The sequence below is a fragment of the Humulus lupulus genome, chromosome 1 (assembly GCF_963169125.1).
Source record: "Humulus lupulus chromosome 1, drHumLupu1.1, whole genome shotgun sequence".
Taxonomy (NCBI): domain Eukaryota; kingdom Viridiplantae; phylum Streptophyta; class Magnoliopsida; order Rosales; family Cannabaceae; genus Humulus; species Humulus lupulus.
In genome coordinates, this window is record NC_084793.1 from 157,318,429 (window position 1) to 157,334,366 (window position 15,938).

The window sequence follows — 15,938 nt, forward strand, 5'->3', positions numbered from 1 at the left end:
AGGCAGAATGGAACGAATGGAAGGCATCATCATCGAGCAAGCCACTAGGCCAAAGGAAAATATTTTAAACCTCTCAAGGACACACTAGAGTACACAAACAACAACAAGACAACACAAAAACACACACTAACAACAAAACCTACACAGAACATAAAACTAAAACAACATAACACAGAACAGAAACTTAAAAAAAAAAAAAAAAAAAAAATAGTTAATAGGAAAGGGAACCCCCTCTACTCGGAGTCCTCATCGGGAACCTCCGGATTGGGCGCAGGGGCAGAGTAGTCCGTCCATGGGTCGAGGAGTTGCTGCGGGAACTGTGGAAACTGTGGAACCGTCCTGGGAGTTAGCTTTTTGAAAGTACGCTCCACGATGCCGTCTCTTTGCTGCTCGTACTGCCAAAATGCTTGCATTCTGTCACATAGCTCGCTCTGCCGATGATGCATTTGGTGCTGCATCATCTCGTACTGAGTAAACCGCTCCATGAGGGCACTGTCGACAGGGGCAGCAGGGTCATGCACTGAGGAGGAGGCAGAGGCACGATGAGTCCTCGAAGCTCGAGCCGGGCCAAAACTCACTGCTGCTCTAGGATGCAACAGCCCCTCTTCGGGCCATACCGGCACACCAGCATCTCTACATAAGGCAGTAATAGTGGCTGGTAAAAACAGCTTCCCTTTGCCCCTCTGCGCGCACTCAAAAATTTCTCGCGCTAAGACTGTGCCAACATCCACTGGTAACCCCTTCCGAAGGCAGTATAACATGAAAGCTCGGGCTTTGCTAACAGTGGAATCGTGCGAAGTTGGGCATAAAGTGGTTTGCACAAAGGAATAGAGACACTTCAGCTCGTGCTCTAAATCTGTTCGTCGAAGCCGCAGGTTGTCCTGTTCATCGACATCCCAGACATCACCTGGAGCGACATTTTCCATTACTTCAACCAACTCATCCCCCCGAATCTCTCCTCTGTTCTTGGAGAACACACACTGCCCTGTCTCGAGCCCAAACAGGTTATTAATGGCCTCTGCAGTGAATGAGACTGGCACTTCACGCACTATGACAATGGTGGGCCATTCTTGAGATAAGAAATTCGCGTAGAACTCGCGAACAACTTCGGTGATAGCAGGCTCCGGTGTCATAACAACTTTAGCCCAACCCCTGTCAGCAATTGTTTCCTGTAACCATTCGGGTAACTCTTGAAGGCCCTCTGAATCTGCCACAAGGCCCCGCTCCACGTACAACTCACGATGAACAACCTGATTGTTGTACTTTGCCTCTGCAGTTGGGCAATAGAACTTGGCCACTTCAGTAAACTGCCGCCTCTTGCCTTTCTCTCTGTTAGCAACTGATTTAATTCTCGGCATTTGTGGATGGTGAAAGAAAATAGCTTCGGCTGGGTTGATGGGCACGCAATTGGTTCGGGCAGAGGGCTTGATATTGCTGGGTTGATGGTTGATTTCTGGGTAATGTTGGAAATGAATGGCTGTGTATGGTTGTTAGGCAGAGTATGGTTCGTATGTATGAGTGCGGCAAGTGGCTTGGGCTCACTTCACTGGGCAGAGGCGGTGGACGAATGGGATCTTGCGGCTGTGAATACGCGTGGTGGTTTCGCAGCAGCTGGCTCGGTGTCAGTGGTCGTGGAGTGGTCGGGTTGTGTATGGGCGGCGGATATGGCAAGTGGGTCGAGGGATGTGGTGGTGCGGATTGATGCGACGGAGCTGGCTGTGGAGAGGGGCGGCTGCTGTGTTTGGTGCGGAGCAGAGGTACAGGGACATGGGCACTGGAGGCTTGGGCTAACGGCGGCTTAGATCAGGGAGGTGCGAGGTACATGGTGGTCGGTTTGGGCGGCAGGGCAGTGGGCATCGGCGCACGACTGGGTGCGAAGCAAGGGACTAGTGCAGCTGAGGCGGCTCGGAGTGAGAATGAGGAAAGGGTAGGGTTAACTTGGTGGGCCAATGGTGAGTCAATGGTGGCTTCTTGGGCCTACCGAGTATAAGAGTCAACTCAGTGTCATAGGGCCCAGTTGACTTTATATAAGTCAGCCCAAAACCCATCTGGTCTGGCCGAATATGAAAATGCATGGGGCCCTTTGTTATTTGAATAATTAATCCCCAAAATTTGCAAATGGTTCTCCTTTTGTTTTAATTCTTTAAGTGGTCCCACTAATTCTTTAAATAAGCCCAATGATTGAATACTTATCTCCCACTCATTGGCTCACTTAAAATGTTGCTTTCTTTTCGACCATGTGCCCATTAATTCTCACAGACCCAAGTACCCCAGCTTCGAACCCGATACTTCTCGTTTTTGAACCCAGCTTTGACAAATTGCTGCCCAGCAATTGCTAAATGAATTGCTATAGCAACTGGGCAATACTTCTACACCCCAAACTTAATATCTTTCCCAGATTCCAAATTTTCCAGATCCTGACTTCCTTCCAGAATTTAACTTTATTTATTTACAACTGTCTCTTTCACTCATGGGTTGCCCAAATGTGCTACAAGAAATACATGGCAACCCATAGCCTTTCTCCTTCAAACATCCTTCAGATTGACGGAGGTCTTTTCTCTGTCAACCTCTATCCCCTTGCTAGACACTTTATGCCCCAACACAATGCCTTCTTGCACCATGAAATGGCATTTTTCCCAGTTCAACACTAGATGAGTTTCTTCACACCTCTTTAAGACTTTTTCTAAATTCTCCAAGCAACCTTCAAATGAATCCCCATAGACGGAGAAATCGTCCATGAATATCTCCAAAATACTCTCAGCCATATCTGAAAAAATCGCCATCATGCACCGCTGAAATGTGGCAGGTGCATTGCACAAACCGAAGGGCATTCTTCTAAAAGCGAATGTGCCGTATGGACAGGTGAAAGTGGTCTTCTCTTGGTCTTCCGGCGCTATAGAAATCTGATTATACCCAGAATACCCATCAAGAAAACAGAAGAACTCCTTTCCCGCCAAGCGGTCCAACATTTGGTCGATGAAGGGCAAAGGGAAATGATCCTTTCTAGTGGCCTTGTTGAGTTTTCTGTAATCCATGCAAACCCGCCATCCGGTGACTGTACGAGTGGGAATAAGCTCATTGTTGTCATTAGTAACTACTGTAACGCCCCCTTTCTTCGGAACACATTGGACAGGACTTACCCACTTGCTGTCAGAAATGGGATAAATAATCCCATAGTCAAGCCACTTAATGACTTCTTTTCTAACCACGTCCTTCATTACTGGATTCAACCTCCTTTGCTGCTCCACAGAGTGAGTACAATCAGATTCCAGCAAGATCTTGTGCATACAAAGCGCTGGACTGATCCCTTGAATGTCAGCCATTGTCCATCCAATCGCCCTTTTATGCTGCTTCAGCAATTTCAGCAATGACTCCTCAGCAACAGACTCCAGACAACTAGATATTATCACAGGTAAAGTGTCATTTTCGCCCAAGTATACATACTTTAAATGGCTTGGCAGCGGCTTTAACTCCAGCTGAGGTGGTTCTTCAACAGATGGTTTAGGGGCCTGAAAGTGCTTTTCTGGCAGATTTAGAGCTTCAAACACCTTACTAAATTTCTTGGTTGGTTGGCAAGAATCTACCCATGTAAGCATCTCCTCCTCTTCACTGCTATACTCCTCCTCATCTCCAAAAATCTGAGTTTCCATAGCAGCTTTTTCCACCCTTTCATTGAACTTCTCAGCTACCAAAGTATCAACAACGTCAACTCTAGAGCATTCTTCCACTTCATCCGGGAATTTCATAGCTTTAAACACACTAAAGGTGATTTGTTGGTCATTCACCCTCATGGTAAGTTCACCATTCTGCACGTCAATAAGAGTACGCCCTGTAGCAAGAAAAGGCCTACCCAAGATTATAGGTACCTCTCTATCCGCTTCATAGTCTAAAATGATGAAATCCGCCGGGAATATAAATTTATCCACTTGAACTAACACATCTTCAATCTTGCCCTCGGGATGAGCCATAGATCTGTCTGCAAGTTGTAAAGTAACAGTAGTGGGTCGTGCCTCACCAATACCCAGCTTCTTGAAAATTGACATAGGCATAAGGTTGATACTAGCGCCTAAATCGCATAATGCTCTTCCCACATCTCTACCTCCAATAGAACACGGAATCGTGAAACTGCCAGGATCTTTTAACTTAGGAGGGATCTTGCTTTTCAACATCGCGCTACATCCTTCTGTGAGAGCCACAGTCTCAAACTCCCCCAATCGCCTTTTCTTTGTCAAAATATCCTTTAAGAACTTGACATAATTCGGCATTTGCTCCAATGCTTCGACCAAGGGGATATTAATATGCAGCTGTTTCAGTACATCCAAAAACTTTCTGAACTGACCATCCTGTTGTTGTTTTCGAAATCGCTGCGGAAATGGAAGGGGCGGTTTAGGACCAGAATTTACTGGAGCAGTTTGCTGACCCCTTGCTGTAGCAACTGGGCCAGTTTCAGCAATTTCCTGGGCAGTTTTGTTACTTGTTTCTCCTTCACTTTGGATTGAAGTGGGCTCTCCACTACCCTGTATCTCCTCAGAATTTCCCAGATTTTTACCATTCCGCAGCTGAATAGCTTTACAGTGTTCTTTCCCATCTCTCCTTGGATTTTCTGTATCACTAGGCAGAGATCCTTGCGGCCTAGTTTTCATTTCATTGGCTAGCTGGCCGAGCTGCATCTCAAGATTACGAAGAGAAGCTGCTTGGCTCTGTATGACTGCATCGTTCTTAGCCATATACTCCCTCATTAGATTCTCCAAAGAGTTCGGCTGGGAGTTTTGAACATGTTGTGAAGGTCTTGGCTGCTGTGAAAAACCTGGTGGATATGCTTGTCTTCCTTGTGCTGGTGCTGTACTTGAACTTGCTCCTTGACCCCCCCATGACAGATTAGGATGATTCTTCCATGCTGGATTGTAAGTGTTCGAATATGGGTTGTTGTTGCGGTTGAAATTCTGATTTCCCACATAACAAACTGAGGCTGGATTTGAAGGGCAATTCTCAAAAGTATGCCCGTCCCCACAATACACGCATGACACTTCTGCACTTTGAATGGCAGCAGCTGGCTGAATACTTCCTCCCAAACTCATATTCTTCAAGATGTTGGTCATTGAGGCCATTTGAGCTGTTAGAGCCGTTAATGCATCTACTTCAAGAACTCCCGCCACCTTCCTACTTGTAGGAGCTCTAGTGTTTGACCATTGATAGTTATTACTTGCGATCCTTTCCAAAATCTCAAATGCTTCGTTGTAAGACTTGGAAAGAATGGCTCCATTGGCTGAAGCGTCCAAGACCATTCGAGAGGCTGCATTGAGACCATTGTAGAATGTCTCCATTTGTATACAGTGTGGGATACCGTGGTGTGGGCACTTCCGCAAAAGCTCCTTAAATCTCTCCCATGCATCACTGGTTGATTCATCTTCAAGCTGCTGGAATGACATGATTTCACTTCGAAATTTTGCATTTCTGGTAGGAGGGAAATATTTGCGCAGAAACTTTTCAGCAAGATCATTCCAATTTGTGACGGAATCAGGAGGCAAAGTGTTGAGCCATGATCTAGCTCGGTCTCGTAATGAGAATGGAAATAGCTTCAGCCTCAATGCTTCTTCACTCACTCCTTGAAGCTTAAAGGAATCGCTCACCTCCAAGAATGAACGAAGATGGAGATGAGGATCCTCCGTTGGCATCCCGCTGAACTGCCCCACAGTTTGGAGCATTTGAAACATCACTGGCTTGAGCTCGAATTGAGCTGCTTGTATTTCTGGCCTCACAATGCCTGGATTTAACTCATTAAACATGGGGGCAGCGTATTCCCGTATTGCTCTGGCTCTGTCATCCGCCAAAACAATGGGATTAGTAACTTGCTGGCCATCCCCCTCATCATCAACACGTTCAGCCATAGTGCCTCGGCTTTTAGCCTTTTGATCTTTTCTCCTTTTTCTGAAAGTGCGTTCGATCTCGGGGTCAATAGGAGCAAGTTCACTGCCCTCTTGCTGGTTCATACACTGTAGGTACCTGAGTTTGCACAACCCGAACCAACAAGGTCAAAAACAATGAAAATAAACTGTAAAATAGTTGATAAAACAGAATTTAATTTTAAAGTCCCCGGCAACGGCGCCAAAAACTTGTTGTGAATTTTCTAACGATTAAAATATGCGCAAGTATACACAATCGACAACAAGTAATACAGTGATAATGTATCAAAGTTCGTCTCCACAGGGACTTTTCAACTAAATTAATGTAAAATCAACCAAAAACAACTTATAAAATAGTAACCAAAACAAAGGAAAGAGTGGGTAATTAACTCTGAAAATAATTTTAGACAAACAAAGGAATTAAACCAAAAATCAGAGATTAAAATGACAAAATACTGGGTGGTTTTCAGATATAAGAAAAATGGGTTCGGGTGATTAATTCCCCTCGGTTCGTTCCAGTTGTTACAGCAATGGGTTAGCAATTATGACAGTGTTAACAAATTTCGTAAAACCCAGCAAGTTTTTCCCAAAACGTGCAATCTAATGTCTATACTCCCCTTCTATACATTCCTGCATGAAACCAGATTATAAACATTCAATTAAGCATCAAATCTGACGTTATGCAAGGTAGCAAAACATTCCTATTCTACTACTCACAATCACCTAAAACTAGATGAATCTCTTGCATCAATTGAATGGGTTCAGCTAGACTTCCCTCTTCCAAGTTAGATCTAGCTTAGCACATGCTAAAAATGGCCAATAATTAACATTCAATAACAGTAAAGCACATTCAATTGAACAAAGACATAATCACTTAGCCATTGCATTTGTATATTGAGTTCACACTTGAGGGTTCATAATCACCCTAGCCCTTAAGAAATTAGTTCATAGTTGCAAACTTAAACATGAAAATAATACAGAAGTAATCCATGGAGTTTGCAGAAATTAGATGAAATTAATACAAAAAGAAAGAGATGGTGTAGGACGAATGAGTTGTGAGCTCAAATCCCCCTTATGGCATCAGCCTTCTTTCTTCTCTTTTGGTCGTACTCTTCTCAAATCTTCTCCCTGAAACCTCTTCTGTACTTAGCCAGAAGTTCTCTCCCTTTCTAAAATGGTCAAATCTCCCCGAATAATACGGCTCCTCCTTTAATTCTAGGGTACTTTCCTTTACCTTAATTGGACAATCCAGATCATTTGCCTACATGTACTTTGTCCCACATACTCAGCTGACTCAGTACTCAGTACACTTGCCACCTTTCTACTTCATTTAATCCAGCTGGAGCATTGTTTTCACGAAGTCCTTTTTCTCTAGCTTCAGTTTAATTGCTAAGACTGACTGCTACAGCATTGTTGAGTTAGCATCCTCCCCTTTTCAGCAACATTTCCCTTTGATTTACAGTTCCCTCAGCTCCTGTTTTGTAAGCTTCCCTTCCTGATTAACACAACACAGTAATTTACATAAAAACACTAAAAAAATATTACAATACAAACCTAACTTTTACCCAAACTCACTACCTAGAATAACACACTAAAACTGACAAAATTATAAGAAATAAGGGTTCATTACTCTTTTTAATTTTGAAAAGCAAGTTCAAAGATTATAAAAATAACTCTAAATCCTAGAGTTATCAATACATCGCAAGAGCGAACAAACTCCAATACTTGAGCTTTCATTCCCACCCAATACACGTCTCCTTTCAGCCTGTGATAAGTACGCAACTCCCCAGAATGTCCTCCAATAGACGAACAGTGATACTCCCTTAGAAAATGTGGCAATAAGGCTGAAGAAGAAGATAAAACCAAGCGTCCTTTATAGAGTAACCGCTGCTGGGATAATGAAAAACCAGCAATCTGTTTTCCCTGCACCAACTCACGCTGAATCCGAGACAAAAATGGGTCGGCTGTAATTTCGCGGTGCACTAACCCCCAATTCAGCCACGTGGTCGATGTCAACAGTGCGCATTCTACCTGGCTGACCCGCGATAAAGCATCAGCGGCACGATTGGTATCTCCCGGCCGATATTGTATATCAAAATCGTAACCCAATAGTTTGACCAGCCATTTTTGGTGTTCCGGAGTAACCAGCCGCTGCTCCAACAAAAACTTAAGACTTTTTTGGTCCCTTCGAACAATAAACCGCCTACCAAGTAAATAAGGTCTACATTTTAGTACCACAAGGACAATAGCCATAAGCTCCTTCTCATAAATGGATTTCAGCCGAGCTTTAGCCTTCAACACTTGACTGAAATATGCGAGTGGCCGTCCTTCCTGCATTAAAACAGCCCCTATGCCAAACCCCGACGCATCGGTCTCCACTATGAAAGGCTTGGTAAAATCGGGCATCGCCAAAACAGGGACTGAAGTGAGCCGTTTTTTTAGCTCCTCAAAGGCGATTGTGGCAGCTTCATTCCACTTAAACTGGTCCTTTTTCAGTTGCTCCGTAAGAGGCCGGGCTATTTCGCCATAGTTCTTAACAAACTTCCTATAATACCCAGTCAACCCAAGAAATCCCCTTAACTCCTTTAACGTTCTTGGTAGCGGCCAATCCACCATTGACTGGATCTTTGAAGGGTCCACGGCCACACCCGCACTTGAAATGATATGCCCCAAATATTCAACTTGCCGCTGTCCAAAACAGCACTTCTTAAGATTTGCAAAAAACTGGTGGTCCGACAGTGTTTGTAAAACAATCTCAAGATCCTTGACATGGGTTTGCTCATCCGGGCTATACACAAGAATGTCATCGAAGAATACCAAAACCTGCTTCCGTAAATGAGGTCTGAAAATGTCGTTCATTTGTGACTGAAAAGTGGCTGGGGCATTTGTCAACCCAAATGGCATCACCACGAACTCATAATGGCCTTCATGAGTTCGAAATGCAGTTTTATGAATGTCCTCTTGCCGTACGCGAATCTGATGGTAGCCTGAGCGTAAATCCAGTTTGGAGAATACTTGAGCGCCATGGAGCTCATCAATCAGCTCATCTATAACTGGTATGGGGAACTTATCGGGCACCGTGGCTCGATTTAGTGCCCTGTAATCCACACAAAAACGCCAACCCCTGTCTTTTTTCTTAACTAGAAGAATCGGGCTCGAAAAGGGGCTGGTACTTGGTTGTATCACTCCTGTTCGTAACATCTCCTGAACCAACTTTTCGACTTCGTCTTTGATGCCGTGGGGGTATCGATAGGGCCGAATACTCACAGGAGCTGCATCTGGCTGAAGAATAATGGCGTGGTCATGACGGCTCTGGGGCGGCAGCGAAGATGGGGTGTCGAATACGTTGCGAAACCATTGTAACACTTGCTGTACTCCTTCCGAATAATCAGCGAAAATCTGAGATACTTCTGTACAACCCAGTTCGGCCCACACGCCATGCTTCTCATTCTGTAGTAAGCGAATCATATGCTTCAATGATATACACGTTTCATGTAGGAGAGGATCCCTGGGTAAGACTATAGGTTGCCCGCGGACTCTAAGCTTCATAGTATGTTCTTTCAAGTGATGTGTAGTCTCTCCCAGAGTTTATAACCATTGAACGCCCAAAATCACGTCTGTACTACCCAGCTGCAAGGGAAGGAAGTCTTCCACAATTTCGATGCCTTGTAATTGTAAATGAACCGAACGACACACCCCTGCCCCCTTCACTGCGTTCCCACTGCCCATTTGTACCCCGTATGTTTCAGTCTTGGACACCGGCAGCGCAAGTTTCTGGGCCAACTCCGTGGTAATAAAATTGTGGGTCGCCCCACTATCCACCAAAACAACTACTTCATGACCCAAGATCGAGCCCAGAATTTTCATGGTCTTGGGAGAAGTTAACCCAACTACCGCATTCAACGAAACTTCCACCAACTGGGCTTCCGCATCCCCAGCCGATTCCGTCACACCCAAGGCTTCCCCAATCGGATCAGTGGCCGAATCCTCCATGGCTTCATCTTGAATAATAATGACCTGCACTTCAGCCTGCGAGCACTCATGGCCCCGCGTCCAACGTCCATCACACTTAAAGCAGACACCACGACGTTTCTTCTCCTGGATTTCTGTCTCTGAAAGGCGCCGATACGTCGAGTTCTGGGCTGGAGCCGTGACTGGTTTGGGGCTGGTGATCGTGGAAGTCGAGGCGGAGGAAGAAGGGGAAAGGACGAAAGTACCCTTGCTATTAACATTAGGAATAGACAGATTGCTTAAGGGAGGTCTTGGACTTGACCTAACGGGCCCAGCTGGCCCAGTCCGAATTCCTTTAGTTAGGGCCTGGGTTGCTTCAATTTGTTCAGCCAGCTCCATCATGTGAATCAGCTCGTTGGGCTCCAACACTCTTAAAGGGGCCTGGATTTCCACTTTCAACCCTTTCAAAAATGCAGCCCGTAAAGCAGCTTCTCCCATCTTCTCCACTGAAGCAGCTAGAGCTTCAAACTTTCTTCTGTAGTCCTGAACCGAATTCACTTGCTGCAGAACAAAAAATCGGTCATAAACCGAGCCTTCACCCGCGGGACGAAATCGCCGTAACAAGAGCAATTTCAGTTCCTCCCAATTCGTAATAAGGCGGCGTTGATTCTCCCAACGAAACCAATTCAAGGCCGCCCCCTCCAAACACAATACCGCAGCCTCTAATTGTTCGGTTGATGATAGTCTCTGCAACCCGAAGTAGCGTTCAGCCCGATAGGTCCATTCATCCAGATCGTCACCCACAAAAACTGGCAATTCAATCTTACGGGGCTGAAATTCCGACCGCCTCTCACCACAATCGACGCCACGGCTGGAAGAACCACCACCCGTCGTGGCCGAACCCTCGCCAGGCAGTCGGCGATGCGAACCAGGGCCGCCCAACGCCCCCTCTCGCAGCAACACGAGTTCGTCAGCCACCCGACCTTGAGCCGTAACTAGGCGATCCAGCACTTCCTTCATGGATCCGAGCTCCACCCCGTGCTCCTTAAGTAGCACGCCGTGATCCTGAAGCTGATGCTGGACAGAGGACAGAGACGATTCTACACCCTCAACGCGCGATTCCATCCTTGTTGATACCGGCATTCACAACACTGAACCTGGCTCTGATACCAGTAATTCACAGAAGCACAAACACTACCAGAGTAATAACAGTAATAAACCAATGAAACAGTAAACCAGCAAAGAACAACCAGAAGCTTTCTTGAATAAAAATGGAAATGAGTTCATACACAAAAGGAGAGAGAAATCTCCATGATGCCTAGAATTCTCTTAATTCTTGCATAACAGAATAATAGCTTCCTTTTCCCACTAATAGGCTAACACTTGCCCAAAGTACCCCTCTAACCAATTAACAATTTATCCACTACAAAATGACTCGGCCTACCCCTGGTTCGTGTACCCGGTTCCCCTCCTAGTATAGGTGAACCAAATTATAGGCTTATCGGGCCTATCATAGTGGTAATAAAGAGAAGCGGAGGGCGATAAAGGAAACCATTTGCAAGGTCAATCCTGACCTTATTGTGCTTCAAGAGGTGAAAAATGTTAAAATAGACAGGAGTTTTATAGGGAGCATTTGGAGGTCCAGATTTAAAGCTTGGCTTTTTCAGCAGGCTATGGGTAGATCAGGCGGGACGTTAGTTGTTTGGGATACTCGGTAGTGTTTCTGTTTTGGATTCATTGGTTGGGGAGTTCACCGTTTCCATTCGTATTGAAGCTGAGGGAAATAACCCTTGGTGGTTTACCGGTGTTTATGGGCCTGTGGTTTATGGTAAAAGGGAGTGTTTTTGGGATGAGTTGGCTGGTTTACAAGTCATTTGTGGCAGTCATTGGTGCCTGGGGGGGGGGGGGGGGGGGGGGGGGATTTTAATGTGGTTAGGAGAGGAGATGAGAAACTGAACAGTGTATCCAATACTAGAAGTATGAAGAATTTTGATGCGTTGATTAGAGAGATGAACTTGGTGGATCCTAAACTCCAAAATGGCCGTTTCACCTGGTCTAACTTCAGACAGAGGCCTATCTGTAGTAGGCTTGATAGATTTTTATTTTCGCCATTGTGGACTGAGTTGTATCCTTTCATTCGCCAGGAAGTTTTGGTTCGCATTGTCTCAGATCATTGTCCTATTGTGTTGGATTCCAATCCTCCTTCGTGGGGTCCCAGCCCTTTCAGATTTGATAATTCATGACTTGAGCATAAGGATTTCAAGGTGTTTTGTCAGAAATGGTGGAACTCGTCTAAGATGATGGGGTGGCCAGGCTATGGCTTCATGGAAAAACTTTCATTGGTTAAAGACAAAGTTAAGGGGTGGAGTAAGGAGGTTGTTAGTTCAAGATCTTTGCTTAAACATTCCCTGGAAAGAAGGATGGTCGAGTTGGATAGGTTAGAGGAAGGTGGTCAGTGGAATGAGCAACTTCTTTCGGAGCGAAGGAAGATTAAGGAAGAATGGCACTAGGTTGTCTTTGAAGAGGAGAGAGGAGTTTGGTTTAAGTCGAAATGTCAATGGGCCAAGCAAGGAGATTCTAATTCCAAGCTCTTTCACAGTATCCTTAGCGCTCGTAAAGCTAGGAATTTCATCTCTCGAATTGAGCAAGAGGATAGTACTATCCTCGACAAAGATGCTGATATTGAAAAGGCAATTGTTGATTTTTACTCCTTGTTGTATTCTTCGGTCCCTAGGAGGTGGCGTGGCGTTGAAGGCATTTCTTGGGAGCGTATTCCCTCTTTCTTGTCCTCTCTCCTTGAGAGGCCGTTCTCGGAAGAGGAAATTCGTCTTTCCGTTTTTGATTGTGATGGGTCTAAGGCTCCGGGTCCCGATGGATTCTCTTTGGCTTTCTATCAGGATAATTGGGATACGCTTAAGAGTGACCTCCAAACAGTTTTCGATGGTTTCTTTAAGGATGGGGTTATTCATGGGAGGACCAATGAAACATATATTTGCCTAATTCCGAAGAAGTTGGATAGTTGTCGGGTGTGTGATTTCAGGCCAATTAGTTTGGTCATTAGTCTTTACAAGATTATCTCAAAAGTTCTGGCTGGTCGTCTTAGAGGAGTTCTCTCCGATACAATAGCTGAGACTCAAGGAGCTTTTGTAGAGGGCAGGCAGATCTTGGATACAGTGTTGGTGGCTAATGAGGCAGTGGAGGAGTATCGGAGTAAAGGAAAGAAGGGCTGGGTTTTCAAAATTGATTTTGCTTAGGCTTATGATTGTGTAGATTGGGATTTCCTGGATTTCGTTTTGGAAAAGAAAGGTTTCGGTGTAGTTTGGAGAAAGTGGATTCTGGGGTGTTTGTCTTCTACTTCTTTCTCCGTGTTCTTAAATGGAAGACCGTGGGGGAAATTTAAGGGGTCTAGAGGTCTTCGCCAGGGTGATTCCCTCTCACCTTTCTTGTTTACCTTGGTGGCTGATGTTTTGGGTAGGATGGTGGATAAGGCCAAGAGCGTTTCGGCCTTGCGAGGTTTCAAAGTAGGGAAAGATTTGGTGGAAGTTAGCCATCTTCAGTTCGCAGACGATACGATATTTTTTGTGGACGATAACGACTCTTTGACAGCACTGTTGGATATTCTGAAAGTTTTTAGTGTTGTTTCTGGTCTTTCTATAAACTTGCAGAAGTGCCAGTTATTAGGGATTAATTTGGAGGAGGAAATAGTGAAGCTTCGTGCTAGGGAGATTGGGTGTGAGGTGGGTCAGTGGCCTATGAAGTATTTGGGGCTCCCTTTGGGGGATTCCCCCGGTAACAAAGGTTTTTGGGAGCCCGTGGTATCAAGTTGTGCTAAGAGGTTGGATAGGTGGAAGTGTGCTTTCCTGTCTAGGGGAGGCAGATTGACACTTATCCAATTGGTTCTGTCTGCTATCCCGGTGTATTACCTTTCGCTTTTTCGTATTCCTAAGGGGGTGGTGGATGTGTTGGAAAAGCTGATGCGGGACTTTCTTTGGGAAGGTGCGGATCATTCTAAGTCGGATCATCTGGTCTCATGGAAAGAAGTTTGCAAATCTCGGGATCACGGGGGCCTTGGTATCGGTAATTTGGAAGCAAGAAATAAGGCTTTCCGATGTAAAAGAACACCTTGTGGCATAGAGTGGTGCTGAGTAGGTATGGGGGGGATGGAGGTTTTTGGGACACTGGTAGAGGGAGGAGGTTGTCTGTTCGTGGCCCGTGAAAAGATATTTCTTCTCTTTATGAGGAATATCTTCAGCTGGTTAGCTTCAGGGTGGGGAAGGGGGATCGAATCCGTTTTTGGGAAGATATTTGGATAAACGGTGTCCCTTTAAAGGATCAGTTCCCAGAATTATTTCTGATTTCGATGTCCAGAAATTGTTTGATTAGGGACATGGTGGTTTTAGGAGGGGATTCGGGCCTCCAAACTCAGGGTTGGGATTTGCGTTTTAGAAGGAATCTTTTCGATAGGGAGGTCACCAGTCTCTCTCAGTTATTACTTTTGTTGGAAAGTGTGGTTTTACCGGGAGTTTTAGAAGATCGGAGAGCCTGGATACCTGATGGTAATGAAGTATTCTCTTGCAAATCGGCCTTTTGGAGGTTATGTTATGCTCAGTTGGGTTCTGTTCGGGAGTGGGGAAAGTCTTTGTGGAAAAGTGTCTCTCCCTCGAGAGTTAAAGTGTTTGGTTGGCTGGTTTTCAACGATAAACTAAACGTTCATGTCAACTTGCAAAGAAGAAGACCTTACCATTGTTTGTCCCCTGGTTGGTGCGTTTGTTGTAAGCAGGTAGGGGAATCCACTAGTCATTTATTCTTGGAGTGTCATTTTTCAAGAGAAGTGTGGGGAAAAGTCTTAGCTGAGTTTGGTATTTTTTGGTGTATGCCCTTTGATTGTTCTCAATTGTTTCTAACTAAGTTAGGAGGCGGCAAGCGAGTTTCACTTCTTTGGCAAACTACTGTTTTGGCAACTTTCTGGGCCTTATGGCTTTTGAGAGAAATAACAGACTATTCGAAGATATTTCAAATTCCGTAGAGACTATTTGGAATAAGATAAAATTTTGGGTGGCTACTTGGGTGTATAGAAACAAATGTTTTGAGGGGGTTATCTTCTCTGACCTTATTAGAGATTGGGGCAACTTCTGGAGTTAATTTTTGGGGGTGGGGTTAGTTGTGGTTTCTTGGCTGTTTGTTTTTTATTTGTTTTTGTAACCACGGTATTCCTCCGCCATAAGTGAGGGTTTTCAACTATTTGAGTAAAGGTCAGTCTTTTGACCTTTGTCTCTTTTTCAAAAAAAAAAAAAAAAAGTGTGTTAGTGTTCTTTTTGAATCAATTCATTATGATGTTTGGGGTCGGGTCATCCATCTCTTCCTTTGCTCAAGAAGCTTTATCCACAATATAGTAAGGTGTCTTTATTAGATTGTGAGTCATGTCAGTTTGCAAAATATCATCGTCTTAGTTCGAGTCCTAGAGTCAATAAACGTGCTAGTGTTTTTTTTGAATCAGTTCATTATAATGTTTGGGGTCCTTGTCTAATCTTGTCTAAACCTGGAATTAGGTATTTTGTTACTTTTATGAGTGATTATTATCGTGTAACTTGGTTATATTTAATGAAAAGTTGTTCCGAGTAGTTTTCTTTGCTTTATGTGTTTTGTGTTGAAATTAAAACTTAATTTAATATTTTCATCTGTACTTTGAGGAGTGATAATGCCAAGAGTATATGTCCGCCTTATTTCAATCTTATATGGTTCAAAATGACATGCTTCATAAAATTTCTTGTGTTGATACTCTATCCCAAAACAGTGTGGCAGAATGTAAAAATAGACATCTTGAAACTGCACAAATCCTCTAATTTCAAATGCATGTTCCTAAATTGCTGCCAAAAAAAAAAATGCATGTTTTCAAATCTTTTCAGGCCGATGTAGTTTCTGTGGAAAAATATACTCTTGATTGATTGTTATTTTTACTTCTAAAGGAATAGCCTTTAAATAGGCCGAGTACAAAGGAAATTCTAGGTATAAATTAATTTACATTAATTACACTTTAGCTGTAAAATACTAAGTAATAATTCAAATTATTTCTACACCCTCTCT

The 15,938-nt window shown here is 44.3% G+C and overlaps 1 protein-coding gene and 1 non-coding gene across 2 annotated transcripts in view; both read left to right on the forward strand.

Annotated features, from left to right (window-relative positions):
* LOC133799562 (DNA topoisomerase 3-alpha) overlaps positions 1-15,938 on the forward strand; it is a 96,463-nt gene that overhangs the window by 53,448 nt on the left and 27,077 nt on the right. The window lies entirely within an intron of this gene.
* On the forward strand, positions 5,341-5,447 carry LOC133813326 (small nucleolar RNA R71). Its single transcript, XR_009884350.1, has one exon. It is a non-coding gene; the product is annotated as a small nucleolar RNA R71 (small nucleolar RNA).